At 36.4% G+C, this 19,481-nt stretch overlaps 1 protein-coding gene and 1 long non-coding RNA gene across 31 annotated transcripts in view; both read right to left on the bottom strand.

Annotated features, from left to right (window-relative positions):
- Positions 1 to 19,481, bottom strand: part of NCOA1 (nuclear receptor coactivator 1) — a 237,696-nt gene that overhangs the window by 168,531 nt on the left and 49,684 nt on the right. For all 30 annotated transcript variants that reach the window (XM_082745013.1, XM_082745025.1, XM_082744996.1 and 27 more), the window contains exon 2: positions 13,161 to 13,295. The gene's annotated coding sequence lies outside the window, so the exon portion shown is untranslated. The remainder of the gene's footprint in view (positions 1 to 13,160; positions 13,296 to 19,481) is intronic.
- On the bottom strand, positions 5,372 to 9,004 carry LOC309870699. Its single transcript, XR_014314749.1, has 2 exons — positions 7,805 to 9,004; positions 5,372 to 7,574 (listed from the first exon to the last, which is right to left on the bottom strand). It is a non-coding gene; the product is annotated as an uncharacterized lncRNA (long non-coding RNA).

Below are 19,481 nucleotides of genomic sequence, written 5' to 3'. Positions count from 1 at the left end.
TTCTGTCAGTTGTCTTTTGGTTTTGTTGTCTGTTTCCTTTGCTGTGCAAAAGCTTTTGATCTTGATGAAGTCCCATAGTTCATTTTTGCCCTTGCTTCCCTTGTTTTTGGCAATATTTCTGGGAAGAAGTTGTGCGGCTGAAGTCAAAGAGGTTGCTGCCTGTGTTCTCCTCAAGGATTTTGATGGATTCTGGTCTCACATTGAGGTCTTTCATCCATTTTGAGTCTATTTTTGTATGTGGCATAAGGAAATGGTCCAGTTTCCTTCTTCTGCATGTGGCTGTCCAATTTTCCCTACACCATTTGTGGAAGAGACTGTCTTATTTCCATTGTACATTCTTTCCTACTTTGTCGAAGATTAGTTGACCATAGAGTTGAAGGTCCATTTCTGGGCTCTCTATTCTGTTCCCTTGAAATATGTGCCTGTTTTTGTGCCAGTACCATACTGTCTTAATGATTACAGCTTTGTAATAGAGCTTGAAGTCTGGAATTGTGATGCCGCCAACTTTGGTTTTCTTTTTCAACATTCCTCAAATACCATAATTCTTGATCAACCACCCTACCACCGCAGAAGGTTCCAGAGAGTGAAAATGAGAAAGGATGCACCAGGCAAAACTGCCTATTTATTCAAGGGTTTGGACAACAAGCAACTAGGGAATCTTCCACCTCAGTTACAGGTCAGTCTAACACATGGAACACTGAGAACAAGCCAACTGGGTTTTTTGGCTTCTTTTATACATAGGTCCACATCTTTTTTTTTTTTAAATATTTTATTTATTTGACAAACAGAGATCACAAGTAGGCTGAGAGGCAGGCACAGAGAGGAAGGAAAGCAGGCTCCCCGCTGAGCAGAGAGTCCAATGCGGGGCTTGATCCCAGGACCCTAGGATCATGACCTGAGCCAAAGGCAGAGACTTTAACCCACTGAGCCACCAGGCACCCTCTTTTTTGTTTTCTGAACATACCAACTTTGCTCCCATCTCAGACTTTTGCTTCTGTCATTCCTTCTACCAGGATTCATTCTCCAGATTTCTCTGTGTCTCACTTCCTCAGTTCACCCAGACCTGGGTGACCTCAGCACAAATATCTCCTCAGAGAAGCCTTCTCTGACTTTTCTAGTTACAACAGTCCTCCCCCAACATCCATTCCCCTATCCTCCCTACCCCCTTTTACTTGTAAAGAGGTGGGGATTAAATTTAAAGATTTTTATTTATTTATTTGACAGAGACAGAGAGATCACAGGTAGGTAGAAAGGCAGACAGAGAGAGAGAGGAAGGAAAGCAGGCTCCCTGCTGAGCAGAGAGCCTGATGCCGGGTTGGATCCCAGGGTCCTGGGTGGCTCAGTGGGTTAAATAGAAGGCAGAGGCTTTAACCCACTGAGGCACCCAGGCGCCCCCACAGGCCCACATATTAACCCATAGAAAGGAAGAAGGAAAAAATAATCCAGCAACTATTTCCACAAACAGCCATGATGGACTAACAGGAATCCAATTAATCCTCTTGCCTTATATAACCAGAAAACTTGATAAAATGGTTTAATAAAACAAAAATTTTCAGATATTGAACAACAGTCAGAGCAGGAGTGGGATTCTTGAGAAAGTGGGAAAGGACAATGAGGTGAATCCTATAAATGCCCCACCTCACACCCTTGAAGCAGTTTCTAGGATGCAGCATAGTGTGTATTTCAATGAGCCTGGAAATCTCAGAGGGTTGAGGAGACAGAGAATGATACTCAGGGAGGCCAAGGCACCCAGAATTTGTGGAAAAGCATACCAGAGAAAAGGGACTGCACAGAAAGACAGAGCTCCAGAGATCTGCAGAGGCATCCCCTTCAAGGCTTTGACAGGTAGTGACCTGTCCTGTATGAGAGGAAACTACTTAAGGTTGGTGAAAGGACCACTGAAAAATAAATAGGCCAAAGAATTCTTAAAACTCATACAAGATTAAGAATAGTTAGTATTCCCAAGAAGTTGAATGAAAAGACCTCATAATACATGAGACATTAAGTCTTCAGAAGGTGTCAACTCTAAATTAGTTCTAGGAAAACAGGATCCTCTAGACCCACCCTAACAAATATTCCTCAAAACAAAGCAAGTCTCAAAAAAGCATCAAAGAGATTTCAAAAAATTCAACTGCATGCCAAAACTTAAACTAACATCATTGAAAGGAATACAACAAAATCCAGCACCCAGCAACATAAAATTCACAATGTATGGCGTCCAATGAAAAATTACCAGGCATATAAATTAAAAGGGAAATATGACCTATAACCAGGAGAATGACAAATCAATAGAAACAGATGCAGAACTGACAGAGACACAGAACTTGGCAGACAAAGATGTTAAAAGAGCTACTATAAATATGCTCAATATGCTCAAGAAGGTAGAGAAACACATGGAAGTGTTGAGGGATAAGTGAAAGATTTTTTTAAGCCTGAAATGGAAATTCTAGAAATGAAAAATAGAGTATCTGAAATGAAAAATATACACTGGGATGGGATTAACAGCAGATTCGACACTTAACTTCAAAACACAGCAACAGAAAAATATCCAGAATGAAGCACAAAGAGAAAAAAAATACCGAGAATAATAAAGGAAAAACAGAAAGAGACAAATGATGTATAGTAATATATCAAACAATTTAATGTACATGTAATTGGGGTCCTAAAACTAGAGGGAAGAAGGTGATAGAAAAAATATTTGGAGAAATGATGGGCAACATTTTTCAAACCATAAACCCACATATCCATGAGGCTCAATAAAATCCAAAAAGGAAAAACAAAGCAAAACACACTTATAATCAAACTTCTGAAAACCAGTGATTAAGGAAAAATGAAAAAAGGTGCCAGATTATGTACAGAAAAACAAACACTTCTCATCAGAACCTATGCAAATGAGAAGTCAATGGTTTAACAGTACTAAGTATTAGAAGAAAGACACTGTCAACGTAAAATTCTGTATCTGGTTAAAACATATTTCAAAATGAAAGTGGTAATGTTTTCAGACAAAGGTTGAGAAAAATCCATTACAAGATATGCAATGCACTTAGATGCTCTCTAGGCAAAAGGAAAAGAGCATCAAGTCAAAACTTGGATCCACAGGAAGGAATAAAGAGCACTGGTAATAGTAAATATATTAATACATACAAAAGACATCTTTGTCTAGGTTTTTAATTTCTGGCTTGTTTTCTCCCAATTATCTTAATTTCAGTAAAAATCTCTACTTACAGCAGAAATGTAAGTAACTCCCCCAAAAGAATCTCATTCTCATGAAAAAAAAAAAAAAGTCTCACTCTCATGAAATAACCATTAAGATATTCATACAGATTTCATAACATTAGTTGGGCATATTTCCATCTTTTTATAATCTCTAGAATAGTTTCTCACCATAGGAAGTGTATGTTCCTTGAAAGTTAGAAAAAACTCACTGGCAAAACGATCTGGCCCCAGAACCAATTTCTAGAGGAAATTCCTTAAACTTTCTTCCATAGTTCTTGGTTTACCCAGATTTTCTCCTTAACGTAGTTTGAGTGTTTAACAATTCATTTCAAAGAGATTTCAAATCAACTGGCTTACAGTTAAATAAAGCTGTCTCTTTTCTATCTTTCCAAAAAAAAAAACCCTCTTATCCATATATATTCTGTTTATTCCTTCATACTTTGGTTTTCTATTTTCCTTGATAAGATTAGATTTATTTGTTTTTTAATCCTAAGAAACAGCTCTTAGATTTTTCAGGTCTATAGTTTCTGTTTTTTAATGTATCTGTTTCTGCTTTTATCTTATTTATACCCTTTCTTTCCCCTAAGCATTTATTTTGTTGGTTTTATTTGTTATACTGAATTCCACAGTTGAGTTCATTTATTTTTTTAATCAGTTTACTTCTAAGGTTGGTATTAATCTTAGCCTAAGTCTCATTTCAGCTAGCTGAATAATCAATTATTGTATATTTGATCTCCTCTTTCACTCAATATTTAAGAACAGTTTCTGTCTGGTTTTTCCAAGTGGTTGGAGTAGTACATTTTAAACTTCTGTTGTAGGAATAAAATGGACACAAAAAGTCTCAGCTTTTCTGTAATTTACTGAGGTTTTTCCTTTGTGGTTTAACCTAAAATTTATGGGGGTCATTTTATTGTTGCTGTTGCATGGTCAACTGGAAAAGTATTCTTAACGCCAAATTTAAGCAAAAGCTTTAGAATTGACTAAATAAGCACCATTATGAAAGCAATGTAGGTTTTGCACTACAGTCAATCTTTTACTTTTAACTAGCATTAAATGCATCCATATACTAAGAGTAAGGACAGAGGTTCTCAGTTTTGCACCTAACCTAATTTTAATGTTTACATTGCTAGATGCGTAATAGATAAAAAGAGTTTAATGTAAGGAATTTCTAACTTAAACGAATGTCTAAAAGTTCTTGAAAGTTTCAATAGCTTTTTAAATTCATTTCCATGTTAAACACTTCCATATTCATCTTTAATTGAGGAAATTAAAGTAATAAAATATTGGTACATCATCTATGTCAAACACCATTTTCTGAAAAAAAAAAAATCATCCCTCCTTCTTCTCTAAAATGGTAAAATGTGATCTGACTAGTGAGTAGCAAGTTAGAATTATGATCTTTCTTGTATAAGATACTATACCCCAAAGATACTATAATCCAACTAATACATCTTTGATTACAGTAACTTTTAAGGAGCTCTATCATATCAGAAATTTATACTGAACTAGCTACATCACTGGTTTTGCAAAATCTATGCTTCTGCAGTTTGAACCAGAATACACTTTCTTTTCTAATCCTGATTAAAAGTTAGTTTCTGGGGGTACCCTGGTGGCTCAGTAGGTTAAGCAAATGCCTTCAGCTCAGGTCATGATCGTGGAGTCCCTGGATGGAGTCACGCATTGGGCTCCCTGCTCAGCAGGGGATCTGCTTCTCCTTCTGCCCCTTCCCCTGTTCTTGCTCTCTCTCTCAAATAAATAAATAAAATCTTTAAAAAAAAATAGTTATTTTCTAAAGTCAAACTTTTGGTTTTCCTCCAAGAGAAAGAGATGGATGAATCCTGACTCTACTGCGAATTAACTTTAAAGTAAGCCTTACTGAGACGCCTGGATGGCTCAGTTGGTAGAACACATGACTCTTGATCTCAGGATTATGAGTTCAAGCCCCACCACTGGGCCTGGAGCCCACTTAAAATATGGAAAAGTAAACCTTATTAAGACTCCATTTCTTATACATAAAATAGATGCAATAATAGTTTACATCTCACAGTTACAGGGATAGAATCTAATAATACATATAAAGTGTCACAGTGCCTGGCTCATGGTGAACATTAAATATTAACTATTATTATTATATTTTTGTTTTCCTCATGTCAGCTTTCTTTTTTTTTTTTAATTTACTAATCCCAAACTCTGTAAATGGCCACATTAGCTATGTCTCCTCATTTAAGATCATATATGGAACAATAAACATCTCAATGCCTTTATTAACTAACTGAAAACAGATACTAAAGTGAGTAACCTCTCAACTATGCTTAACTACTATCTTTTTGTTTCCAAAGTATCCAGTGTAGTTTAGAAAGTATTTCATCTTTCCACTGAAAGCTTTCATGACCAGAGAATGAGCTTCTATCATACATATTCATTATTTATTTTAGTCTTCAAAAAGTATCTTTTGTCTCTAACCAGTAAACTATAACCCATAACAACAAAATCTCTACTTTAGTAGTCAAGTGACCGATTGTTCAATTTCAATAGCTATGCCACTCAATAATTATAGCTTTCATTTGAAAAATGGAATCTTGTACTTTACCATCTTCAGTTTCCAAATAGCTTAATACCATTTTCAAAAATACCACTAAAGATACATTAGGTTGCTGAAGTTGATTGCTATACAAAATCACGGGTGCACCTGAGTTAGAAGAAGGAGTGTGGTACAGAAAAATAGTACAGCTTTTAACTAGCTATACCAGGTCTTTGGATAGCTACCTTCTATAACTTTTAGGAAAAGGCTGTAACTGTGATTCATCTCTTTTTCTTGAGGGTGAAACCAAAAACAGTCCTTCTAGTAAGAAAAGTATATGCCTCCTTAAATGAAACTTAGCTATCCTAAAACCCATGGAGTTGGGACAAGTCACATTTCACCCTAAATTGTTCCCACCCCAACCTCTAATAGGCAAGTATTCTTTTGACGACCAACTCTCAGTAATCTTTCTCAAACTCAGAAACAATTATTTTAAAAGTTCCTTACAGAGAACACAGAGATTACTCATTAAACCACCATAACACATTATCAAGTTTTTGCCACCTGTCCCAGGCCTAGGACTTGTCTTAAAATAACCAAGCCATATTCACCCTTTCCCATTTTAAAGATTAAAGAAAAGAAACAATTTTTAAACAAAATTGTAAAGAAGTTACCTTTTCAATCAGAAGGCATACGTTTACTAGATACATATTATATGCTAAACCATATACTAAGTGCTTTGCCTAAGTTTATCTTATGTAATTTTGTAAAGTTAGGTGGGAAGTAATCATATAACAGGTGTGAGGGTTGGGAGATGGAAGGAATAATTTTATCTAAGATTCAAGAAATTCAGCAAATAGGACCAATGAAATCAACAATTAATTGAAAGTAAAATAAGCCATGAATAGGCTGCTTACAGACCAGGAGGTAAATTTTAAAAAAGAAACAAAACACTACAAGCAGTTACAATACACTTTATTCTGTTTCTTGCTACACACTAATTCTTAAGACTAGTAGTGAGTACCTGATATTTGTAAAGAAGAAAACTCAATTGGACTCTGAATTCCTTCAGTATAAAGACAACTTCCAAAATCAAAATTACAAGTGAAAACTGCTATTTAAAAGTTAAAGTCTAGCCAGCACACTAAAACAAACAAAAATAAAAGGTATAAGGATTAGAGCAGAGATGGATAGATACAAAAACCTAGGAAAGCACAGATTCTAGGGTAGAAGGTCTGGATTTGAATCTCAGCTCATAATGTTGGACAAGTTAACGACTACTTCATTAGAGCTCTTATAAGGATCAAACGGGTTAATATGTGTAGTGCTTAGAATAAAAGCCTGGTAAATAGTAAGCACTATATAGTAAAACTGTCCTTTGTAAGCAATATGATTTTCTATACAGAAACCCAAGACTCAAGAAATGATCAGAAATAAGAATTCAGCAGCTTGCTAACTACACATAATTCAATTGCTCTCTTATAAGCCAACAGAGAAGTAGATTTCTGGACCTTTTTCTGATGGAAATGTTCAAAAAATCTTAGAGAATAGTACCAAGAATTATACCACTACCACCCCCAATACCAGAAGTGCCTACTGTGTGTGTGAGAGAGAGAGAGAGAGAGAGAGATCGATCGATCGATCTGGGGACATGAATCTGAATTTAGTGGTCTCTTCTTAAATAAAAAAAAGGATCAAAGGGAGATTTTAAAAAGGACAAACAGGGTGCTGCTTTTCATCAAGGGCATAACTTTGAAATCCTATCAACATCAATGACAGTGCTGAGAAATATTGTTCTTTTAAATTGTAAGCCTTGGGAAACTGCTTTTTAAAGTGCCTACTTTATTTTTTTTTTGTTATTTTTTGTTGTTGTTGTTAAAGATTTTATTTATTTATTTGACAGTCAGAGATCACAAGTAGGCAGAGGCAGGCAGAGAGAGAGGAGGAAGCAGGCTCCCTGCTGAGCAGAGAGCCCGATGCGGGACTCGATCCCAGGACCCTGAGATCATGACCTGAGCCGAAGGCAGCGGCTTAACCCACTGAGCCACCCAGGCGCCCCTAAAGTGCCTACTTTAAACAATGACCACATCAACTGAGCCAAATCTGGTTTTATCCCCATCCAGTTTCCCCTCTACTCTGGATAATAATGAAATAGGTCCCAGATATATCCTCGCATCTACTATCATTTAAATACATAGCTCTAAAAGGTAATGACTCATTTTTAAATATAACTACATACGATTATACCTAAAAACTACCAATAATTTCTTAGTATCAAATATGCAGTTAAAATTTCCCTGATTATTTCATAAACATTTACATATCAAAGTCTGGACCTAGATAAAGTCCAATCATTGCTATTAATCTCAGGTTTCCTTCTCATTTTTCTTTTTTTGTTCCCTACAATTTGTTTGCTAAAAAAAACCAGCTATGTGTCTCAAAGACTTCCCCAAAGCCTAGGATTTTGCTAACTGCTTCTCTATGGTATCATTTTATTTGTTTCCCTGATTTCTAGGTTTCCTGTAAACTGGTGGTTGGAGCTAGCAGCTTGATGAGATTCAGATCAAGTTCAACTTACTAGGTTATACTGTGACTTTTTATTGAGAGCCATCTAATGTCTTCTCTGTGTGTGTGATGTTAGCAGCCACCAATAATCTTTACTTAGGCCCAGGAATTCACTACAAAATGGTAACATTCTATTTATCACTCCTTTTTCATTTATCAACCAGAATACTCCCCAGAAAAGAAACTTCCTCTCTTCATCTACTGGTTACACTCAGGTACAGCCGACTCTTTAGCCTACTCCCAAGAAACCTAATGAGAGCTATTTTTTTTTTTTTAACTATCATTATGAACTCATAGATTTAAATATATTTGATATTATTGATTATATTGCAGTTATACTTAACTGATATTCAAAATGCCTCATCTTTGGCCAGTCAGACCCCATTCAATTAAGCACCTCTGTTGTCTTGACACATGCTGTTAGTGTTTGATAACCACCTTGCAAAGATTTCAAGTCCCCATATCTGGAATCATCATTAGCCATAAGCCACTTTCCATATTCAAGTAGTTTCTTTCTTATTCTGTATTCTTACTAAATTAAAAATCACTAGTTCTCAATGATAAATCAGCTGTGTTATATACTCTGGATATTATAGCTGAACATGGACCCAGAAATTTTAACACTATTTTTCACTGAAGTCTACTTTCAGCATTCCACTGAATGCAAAAAAAAAAAAAAAAAAAAAAAAAAAAGAAAGAAAGAAAGAAAGAAAAAAGGCATCATACACCACTCAAAACTAGATTTTAAATGCTTCAATTTGAAAGACTGGAACAGAAAGATTCCTAATCTATTCTCTGCTGTCATTTTGGCTCTGGAAAGTGTTTTTTCATGCTCTATTCCAAAATTCAGGGATGGTTTTTAAAAATGCATAATAAAAATCCACTGTTTTTTTCTTTGATAAATTGATAAAATCATCAAGTATGGGAAATGGTCAAACTCTTAAAGGCTGAATTATTTTGTACCATAATTTAGACTTCTATAAAATCCTCATACCTCCTCTTTAAAATTCATAACTGTAAATATGAACTTATAAGTTCTATTTAAAATACCAAATATATTTACTATGCTGTGTCCCCTTGAAATCATAGAAATGGCATTATCAGTATTAAAGAAATTTTTATCTTATTTTACTAAAAAACTAATTAAACATTTAAAGCTCTGTCACACTACAGAGCTAGCTAGCATGCATCACTGTGAAAAAGCAGGATCCTATACTTCCTGACCATTTCTTCACAAAACACTGAAAAGACATGGCTTTAGTGGTCAAGAACTGCTTGCATCCACAGTTTTTTACCATTTTGATATTAAAGCACAATCAGAAATCACATTATTGAAGGGGTGCCTGTGTGGCTCACTCGGTTGGGCATCAACTCTTGATTTCAACTCTGGTCATAATCTCAGGGGCCTAAGATCTAGCCCCACAGCAGGCTTTACACAGAAATCCCTCTCCCTTTGCCCCTCCCTTTGCCCCTTGCTCCTGCCCTCTCTAAATAAATAAATAAGCAAACAAACAAACAAACAAACAAATAAATAAAATCTTTAAAAAAAATCGTATCACTGAATATAATTCTCCCTGCAAAAAGCAGGCATGAACTGATAACCTGGTACAATTTCTTTTCCTCACAGATTAAGTGAACCCCTTCCTGCAGCTAACCTTGTGAGGCTTTGATCACAGGAGCCAATGCAACTTCCTCAGGCAACACCGGCTTTAAACAAAGGCCACCAAACACCACGAACAACAAAAACAACAAAACAAAATAACAACAAAGACTCCTCTGCTGCAGTAAGGCTTTCTCAGTGATAAACAGTAACACATCTCTATGAAGTGCTGGTATGTTCTCTGAACATCAGTGCTTTCATCCAACTGAAAAACAAAAATTCTGCTAGCGTGCACACATGACAGTAATTGCTTTTCCAGATGGTATGCCTTTGATAAGGGATTTTTGCCAAAAGCTCATTTTACTTTCTCTCCAAGCATAATATTTGCCATTAACTTTGAAACTGGTTTTACAAGCTTCTCACTAGTAGTGTGAGTTGACCTGTTTTTTGCTATGAGAAGAATAACCATGAATGATACTTTTCCTCTGTCTTTAGCAACAACATTCATTAATCTCACACTGAGAAGCATTATTTTATATAATTTATACATATTTCACTTTTCATCACAAGTCTAAAAAGTAATATTTCTAAGACAGAAATACTAGTTCATTTCCCCAGGGTGGCATGGAAGTAGAGCAGAGCTTGTGCCCTTTCCATCATGCCACAGAGAAAACTGTATCAAGGGAATACGATTCCCTTAATATGCCCTGTAGACATTTGTTTTCAAATGTTTTGAGTTCAAATAAAGTATTTTTTTAAGGTGCCACTTTAACTTAATGTAAACTGTAATCTAAGATAGAACCTTATACATGTTCTACGGCCATAATTCAGGTACTGGTTTTATTTTGTTTGGCTCCTCCTCAAAAAAACCCCAAATCTCACAATCTCAAAATCTAAAGTCCCCTCAAAAAAAATTATAAGAAAATACTGTCAAAATGTATCATATATAACTTCTGAGCAAATGTTTGTGAAATTTCCACTTCTTTTCATTTTCAAAGGGGAAAATGAAAAATATTAAAGAAAGATATCATGTGCAAATGCTTATAAATGAGTGGGGAGATATAAGAAATTGATGAATTAGAGATATCCTCATTTAAGGAATTAAGCAAATAAATATAGCCTATATAGCACTTTCACAAGTAGAACCATAAATAGTTAACAGCCAAAACCAAGTAGTCAGCAAATTGATCAGAACTTCCTATTCCCTAATCTTAACTTCTGTTGAGATCTGAACATAGTACTATATTACTTAGAAAGAGCTTCCAAATTTTGACCTTATGAGCTCGTTTTAGGATTGTTGTTAAATGGTTTTCAGACGACTGTATTCAGCTTCCCTAGCCCCAAAAGTAAACATCTGAAGTGAAAGATTTCTTCAACTCCATTTATAATAAAGATATAGAATAATTTCTATTCTTCCCCATATCTAGAAACATGAAGTTACAGAATCATTTACATTCTTCCCCATATCTAGAATTGTTCTTTGCAAAGCTTGGACAGTCAATGAATGTTATTAAATATTATTGGAAAGAAACAAAAAAAGGTATCTTTAAAGTGGTTCTGATAACAAGACATTTATATATTTATCATTATTTTTTGATTCAAAATGACACCACAAAATTTTTAGAGAAGTACAATATATCTACTAGGCACCAAGAACAGTTTTAAAACTTATTATCAAAGCAACCTAATTCTTTTTCACCTGCTATTTGATTCAAGGTAACTTTTCTCTCACAAACATTGCTCAGTTATACCAACCCCTTTAGAAGGCAGCCATATAACTAAAGCAGTCTAAAGATTTTCTAATATCATGGAATTATTTATTATCTTAGAATTTATTGCTTTATATATTCTTCTTCCAAAACAGAACAAAATGAAATTAATAAATTAATAATTTATTAAATTATTAATTTAATAATTAAGTGATTAATGTAAGTGATACATTATTCTCAGTTTTCTTCTTTGCATTCTAGCAAGATTAATCTACAAACCTCTACAATGAATACAGAGAACCAACCAACTTTGACCTTCCCCTTAAAATAATTATTTTCCAGGGGCCCCTGGTGGCTCAGTGGTTGAAGCCTCTGCCTTTGTCGCAGGTCATGATCCCAGGGTCCTGGGATGGAGCCTCGAGTCGGGCTCTCTGCTCAGTAGGGAGCCCGTTTCCCCCTCTCTCTCTGCCTGCCTCTGCCAACTTGTGATATCTGCCAAATAAATGAATAAAATCTTTTAAAAAATAATTATTTTCCATACTTCTTTCTTATTTGGAAAAAACATAATTAAAAGAAAAAATAATTTGTTTTTAAATAAACACCTGACCAAGTATATATCCTATTTGGAATATATGTGTATTTAGAAATAGAGTACTATGTTTGTTTTCTGTTGACACTACATTTCCTTTGATTATTTTCAACTGTCGTATGTAGTCTTTAAGGTGGGGATCCATCCCACGATTTGGAAGTGTCACTTGGTTCTTTAATTACTTATCTCCCTGTCTGGTCCAAGTGAAACTAACCCAACAGATCCCAAAGGTCTTACATGAACAGTCTATGAGGAGTAAAAGTGACACTTCTTGGTGAATAGAAAACACTTAATAATAAATTTAGAAGAGGAACAAAAGGTTTCCAAATCAAACTAAAGGACAATCGCTAAGATTTCATGTATCATGTGAGCTGACTTGGTTACAGGGCTGAATTCAGCTGCTCATCCCAGAGGGTCATGACATAAAATAATTACTAAATTGACACTTATTTATTCCAGTTCTTCTAACATAGTTTACTCAATCTTAATCTGCACCCAGTAGATTTCTTATAATTGAACACGCTTTACTAATTATAAAGACTATCTCCCTTTAAAATCTGGATTTTTTTCTCAACTAGTTTTAGGGGGAAGTGGGTAGGGAAGGTTGAATGAACTCTTCTCTAAAAGCTAACTGTTCTCGGGGCCGCTGATTGGCTCAGTCAGTTAAGCACCTGACTGACTCTTGGTTTCAGCTCAGGTCCTGATCTCAGAGTCATGAGACTGAGCCCTGCCTCGCGCTCCACGCTGAGCGCACACTCTGCTTAAGACTCTCTCTCCCTCTGCCCCTCCCCACCAAGCTCTCACATGCTCTCTCTAAAATAAATAAATCTTTAAAAAAATAAATAAAAGCTAACCATTCTAACATAAAAACTTTTAAACTTATGAAATCTATATATAGAAAACAACATTATAAAATGAATTCCAAGGAGTCAGATTAAAGTAAATTTGTGCTTCAAATACCTCAGAGAAAGCAGAAATTCTAAATGTTGATGTCTTCATTTGGGACCAAAATTTCCTATTGCATGTTCTTGCTGATGGTCCTTGATTTTATCATCAGAGTCAGTTCCAGTTACATTTCCACTAATATGCACAGATCTAAAGTAAGAAAAAGAAGATACATTCATTTAGTCTACTGAAAACATTACAGACTTTAGATTCTACTACATATCACTGTTTCCCTGTAAGCATGCAAAGAATCTTATATGGATGCTTTATTTCAAGAAATGACAATTCTCGGGGCACCTGGGTGGCTCAGTCATTAAGCATCTGCCTTCCACTCAGGTCATGATTCCCAGATCCTGGGATCAAGCACCATGTCAGGCTCCCTGCTTGGCGGGAGGACTGCTTCTCCCTCTCCCACTGCCTGTTTGTGTTCTCTCTCTTGCTGTGTCTCTCTCTGTCAAATAAATAAATAAAATATTTTTAAAAAAGAAAAAATAAAAAAAAAAGAAATGCCAATTCTCATTTTTGTTCCACTACAGACTTTAAAAGTTGAAATTAAAGATTAATGGCTAAATAAAAAATTAAATTTATAAGAGATCATTAGTTACTCACTTTAAAAGGTTCATATCCCAATGCAGCTATACAGAGCAAGTTGGGTTTTGCATTGGTATTCCAAGGAGATCAGGACCCTCAACTATCAGCTTAATCATCAGAGTTGCTGAGGTCACCCCAACAGCAGGCGCCTCAGTAACCTGTTTCAGGTAAAGTGGAACAGTAGGAGGAAATGGGATTCCTAGCAGAAGACACCCCAGTGTAATGGCTAGCATTCATTACTGGGTCATTGACAGTGCGATAGGTCAAACTTTTTTAAAACTAATGGTCGTATTCTTTTCCCACTTTTATCTCAAAGCTAACTCCTAGGGGTCCCTGGGTGGCTCAGACGGTTAAGTGTCTGCCTTCAGCTCAGATCATGATCCCGGGGTCCTGGGATTGAGCTCATCAGAGTCCGCTTCCCTCTCCCTCTACCCCTCCCCCAGCTCGTGCTCACTCATTTGCTCTCCTGCTCTCTCTCTCTCTCTCTAACAATAAAATAAAAAATATAAATAAATAAATAGTTAAATAAATTAAAACTCCTAACAATGGGGGGACTAGGCAGACAGCAGAGAATGCTTAAGAAATGTGAAACCTACTGGCTTTCATTACTTAAAGCCTAATTAATTTAGGCTTTACCACCCAGGGTTAAGCTTTTTATTAAATGTAATATTGCCTTTAGATCACAAAGACACAGTGCATTAGGTCCAGAGAAATCATTATTATCACAGGTCGATTCAGGAATCTTACTAGTCAATTCTATGGCTTCCACCCATCACCCTTGGGCTTTACTCAAAATACAAACCTATCTGGCCAGCTACCCTCTCCCCTATTTTCATGCCCACAATGCTCTCTGTGCTTTCTCATCCACCCCATGTTTTTCCCCACTGTTGTCCTTCCTTCCAACCTTTTCCCTGGGGAACCTCTGGAAACCTCTTTTACCATAGTGAAACAAATCACTTCCACATCCTCAACCTATCAATGAATAGTTCTTTCAATCCCTGGGCTAAATCAGTCTCTTGAGAAGAACCCTCTAAAGTGAAGGCTAAGGCAGTAGGGATCAACCTTCTTCACAGTGATATTTCTAGACCCCAAGTCACAAGCAAACCCACTCCTTTGCTCAGGCTCAGGCCATCTGGCTATCCTGCTCTCTTCTCTTTGCCATGCAATACCCCATCTACCTTTTGTAACTTAGGTCCGGATTTAATCCCTTAGATGCACTCCATCTAGTCTCATCTCTCCAGTTAGTTACAATGTTATCCAGTGAGCCTTTTATATGTCATTAATCAGGTCCTTCCTTCCCCCATGACACACAGTGCCTTTCTTTTCAAACTTGAGCCACACTTCCGCTTCCAGTCCTCCAGGGGGTGGGTGGGGAGAGGGATTCCTTCATGTTCTCCTTTACTGGTTGTGCAGGTTATTTATATTGTGAAAACACTATTTCTTCCATTTACTTGGAACATTTTCTCAATTGCTGGCTTTTAATATAAAAATTCATTATATTCAGGTAGCCAGATTTGTCCATCACTGCCTTCTCCATTTCTTTTACTATTTCTCTGCTTAGAAATTTCTCCCCCTTCAATAATAGCAGATAAATATTCTTAATATTTGCCTTTCTGTGGGCCAATTGTTCCAATATTTCATTCCAAAAGATGTATGGAATGAAATCTGACTGTAAACTGTTTCTGAATTGCCCAGTTTTCCTAACATCTAATTAATTCTCACCATCCTTTGGTTTATAAAGTTTCTTTTTTTAAATAAGCTTTCTTTTCACATATTTCATTTGTTTTTCTACAAAAGGTTGATTTCTGTGGAAGTAATGTTTCCTTATGTTTTACTTTGTGATAAAAATATTCTTTGGTATTCTCATCTTCTCTTCTTCCCGACAACAGTTAGATACATTTTATTTGTTTCGGAGGACATGCCAAGGGATTTCATGAGTAAGAAATGGTGACCCAGTCTACTCTGAGTACTGTGTATTTCTGTTATGGTTGTTGCCTACACACACTGCTCCTTTCTGTTTTAAGGGCTCATGCATTCCACTACTGAGTCTAGAATTAAAACCTTTCTAATCATGCTAGAAAACCGCACTTTTATATATTTATTCACCTGGTGCCACATTTCATTAAACCTCATTCTTTGTAATTTTCCATGTTTTGCATTTATCTTTTCATTTGTAAAATCCGATTTGCATAAAATAAAGGTATCTCACACACAATTTTTATTTCATAGGCCAACATTTTTTATCAGCTCTGAAGTATTTTTCAGATCTTCCTACTATCTTTTAAGATCCACAAAGTTATGCTTATTATTTTTAGTTTACATTTTTTTAGAGGTTTTATTTATTTTTTTGAGAAAGAGAAAGTGCCCGCATAGAAACAGGGAGAAGGTCAGAGGGAAAGGGAGAAGCAAACTCCCCACTGAGCACAGAGCCCAACAAGGGGCACAATTCCAGGACCCTGAGATCATGACCTGAGCTGATGGCAGACGTTTAACCAACTGATCTACCCAAGCACACCTTTAGCTAACATTTTTTACATGCTACATTGACTTGAAAATATTTTATCAAAATTGAAAATGATGTTAAAAGGAACATGTAATTAAACAGTCTCATTTCTATGTCATCTAACTGCCGCTTACAATGCCCTTGATTGCTACTGGTCACCACTTTTATTAGTCTCTTCTATATCCTTCCAGCAATTCTTTACACAAGTACACTTAACTGAAAATAGTCTTATTCCTCCTATCTTCTTAAATAAAATGTCCAGTTTTGCACCTTATTTTTTTTCACTCAGAACATCCTGAAGATTTTCCATGTTAGGATGTATTTCTTCATTGTTTCTAAAGCTCTATGGCATTTTATTACGTGAATCATACTAGTTTGTATAACCAAGCCCACAGTTTTAAGAAATTAGATTCCGCAAACTTAAGTCTTATTTCTGAAAGTAATTTAGAATTCAAGAGAAGCAACTGTACAAACCAAACAGCATAGACTATGCGGTGTAATTTCACAAATTTATATTTTACCGATAAATGTAAGTTCTCTTGTATATCATTTTACCTTTTCTCTCAAGTTTACTCCATGAGCCTATCTAAAATCTATCAACTGTTCTAGTCATAAACTCTGAAAGTAGAGGATAGTTCTTAGGGGCGACTTGATGGCTCAGTTGGTTAAGCATCTGCCTTTGACTCAGGTCATGATCTTGGGGTCCTGGAATTGAGCCCTGCATCAGGCTCCCTGCTCAGTGTGGAGTCTGCTTCTCCCTCTCCCTCTGCCTGAAGCTCTGCCTGCTTGTGTGCTCGCTTTCTGTGTCAAATAAATAAATAAAATCTTTTTAAAAAAAAAAAAGGATAGTTCTCAGAGCGAGAAGCCTCAGATTCTAAAAGCTGCCCAACCTCACTAAGCTTCAGTGAGCCTGCAAAAATGAAATACAGCTATACAAGAGTCAAGACAGTTGTACAAATAAATGTTCCACTCTACTTAGTGGAACCAGGAGAGGTTTCACAGAGGAACAGACACAGTCCCTTAGGTTCAATCCTAAAAGAAGAAATGCTCTAGAGGTGGCAGAAATGCACAAGGGGCACAAGAAGGCAAGAGAAAGCATTAAGGAGGCATCAGAATAAAGAGCTGTTTGAAATAGCATACCTTGTCAAGAACTCTAGTTCCACTCCACTTAGAATGTAGAAAGCCTGAGTAATGTCAATACCACCCTCATAAGAAAAAGCAAGATCTATCAAATCAAAACTTATCTTGAGCCTAACAAAGAGTTGAGGTCACAAGGCAATCAAGTAAATTTAATTCCAAAGAGGGACAAGTTCCTCCAAGGAGAGACCATACACATAATCTGTTTTACCTTTGGCAGGTCACAGAAAAAGAAGGGGCCACCATAAAGGTGTGTAAGAAAAAAATCAGCTAAGATTTTTTTTTTTTAAGACTTTATTCATTTGAGAGAGAGAGACAGCACAAACAGGGGGAAGAGCAGAGCTGAGCAAAGAGCCCAATGCCAGGCTTGATGCAGGACCCTGGAATCATGACCTGAACTGAAGGCAGATGCTTAACCAACTGAACCACCCAGGCGCCCCAAAAAAATCAACTAAGATTTTAACAAATTCTTAAAGACCAAGTGTAGACTCGTGTAACATTTAGGAATGGCTGGGGATCCCTGACACAAGGGGAGCTTACATTCAATTGTAAGTTCTTCTACAGGCCTCAACCAGGTGCTCACAAGAAAAATTAAAGGTAAATCAGAGAGAGCCCTTCATCAATGGGGCAAGTGTGCAGGAGGTGACAAGAACTGGATTGAAGCCCTAATTCCCCAACCTTTCTTTAAACACAGAGCAAAAGCCTAGAGCCACTAGGGGAAGGAAAGAAAGCCCTCTCACTCTAAGGTCCAGGCAAAAATCCACTGCTTCAGAGAACAGAAGCAAAATGCCTCTGCCTCTGGCAGAGGGGGAGAAAATAGTGTCAAGTCCCCAGGCACCGGCAAAGATACACTGATGCTAGAAAAAAGGCAGAGAAAAAAATTAATTCTGCCACTACTGGGGAGGGGGAACAGGAAAAAGTCTTGGGCAAAGGATCCTACACCAATACCAAAAGAGATCAACTACCACAGAGGAGGGAAAGGATATTCCTGGCAATAACCAACTATAAATATATGAAAGAAGTCGGCTGCCATAAAGGAGAAAGAGCAGAAAAGCTAAGAAAGCCCCATCTCACCAACACTCAGAAACTTAGGGCCTGACCAGGATTGGGTCTGGACTAGAACAAAAGAACCTCAACCTGCCCCTTAAGCAAAGCACTGGGTAATAAAGCAACAATAATTACTGGGAGAGGGACAGTAACATAAAGAGAAATCTCTCCAATGCAGATATCCAAATACTGTTGAAAGATGAGGGTGGTATAGAAACACGGAAAAACCATGTAGTACTACATACCACACTTTAAACACAAGGAAACAGCAGCCACTGTTGGAGAAATTTGAAGCGTGTGGTACAATCAAGGTAATAAAGGCAAAAGAATCCAAACCTAGCTGGATTTGTGATTAGATTGACTCAATTTCCAATACAAACAGTCTAATGAAAGAAGAAAATCATTTCAATCTCTCCTACTCTTTCGTACATAATGATGAGCATTAAATAAAAAATTACACAAAAGCAAGAAAAAAAAACCCTTTGTCAAAAGATAAAGCAAGCAACAGAATCAGCAATTATTCTGCTACTGAAACTATCAGACATTTAAAAATAACTACAAATATGTTAAATGGTCTAGTAGGAATGACGGACAACATGCACAAACAGATGGACATTTTCAGCACTGAGATGGAAACTTCAAAGGAAGGAAAATATAAAAGATAGAAATAACACAGAGGAGGACACAGAGGAGGAAAGAATGAGTGAACTTAAAGACAAGAAAATAGAAATAATTCAAAATGAAACCATGGTGTAAAAAGAAGTGAGGGAAAAATACATGTCAGGGTACCCAAGAATCGTGGAACTGTACCAAAATGTCTTCAAATTCCATTCAATTGAAGCCCCAAGAAAAGGAAACAAACAAACAAAATGAGATACAAGAAATATGTAAAGAGATGATGGCTAAGAATTTTCTCTACTGAATCCAAGACAACAAACCAGCGAGCAAAAAATCCTACAGAATCCCAATTGTGATAAATACCAAAATGTACACACACAAACGAATATACATGGATACATCATAGCCAAAATGCAGAAAAACAAAAATAAAAATCTCAA

Source organism: Mustela nivalis (assembly GCF_964662115.1).
Source record: "Mustela nivalis genome assembly, chromosome: 8".
Lineage (NCBI taxonomy): Eukaryota > Metazoa > Chordata > Mammalia > Carnivora > Mustelidae > Mustela > Mustela nivalis.
This window is presented reverse-complemented; position numbering and strand designations above follow the sequence as displayed.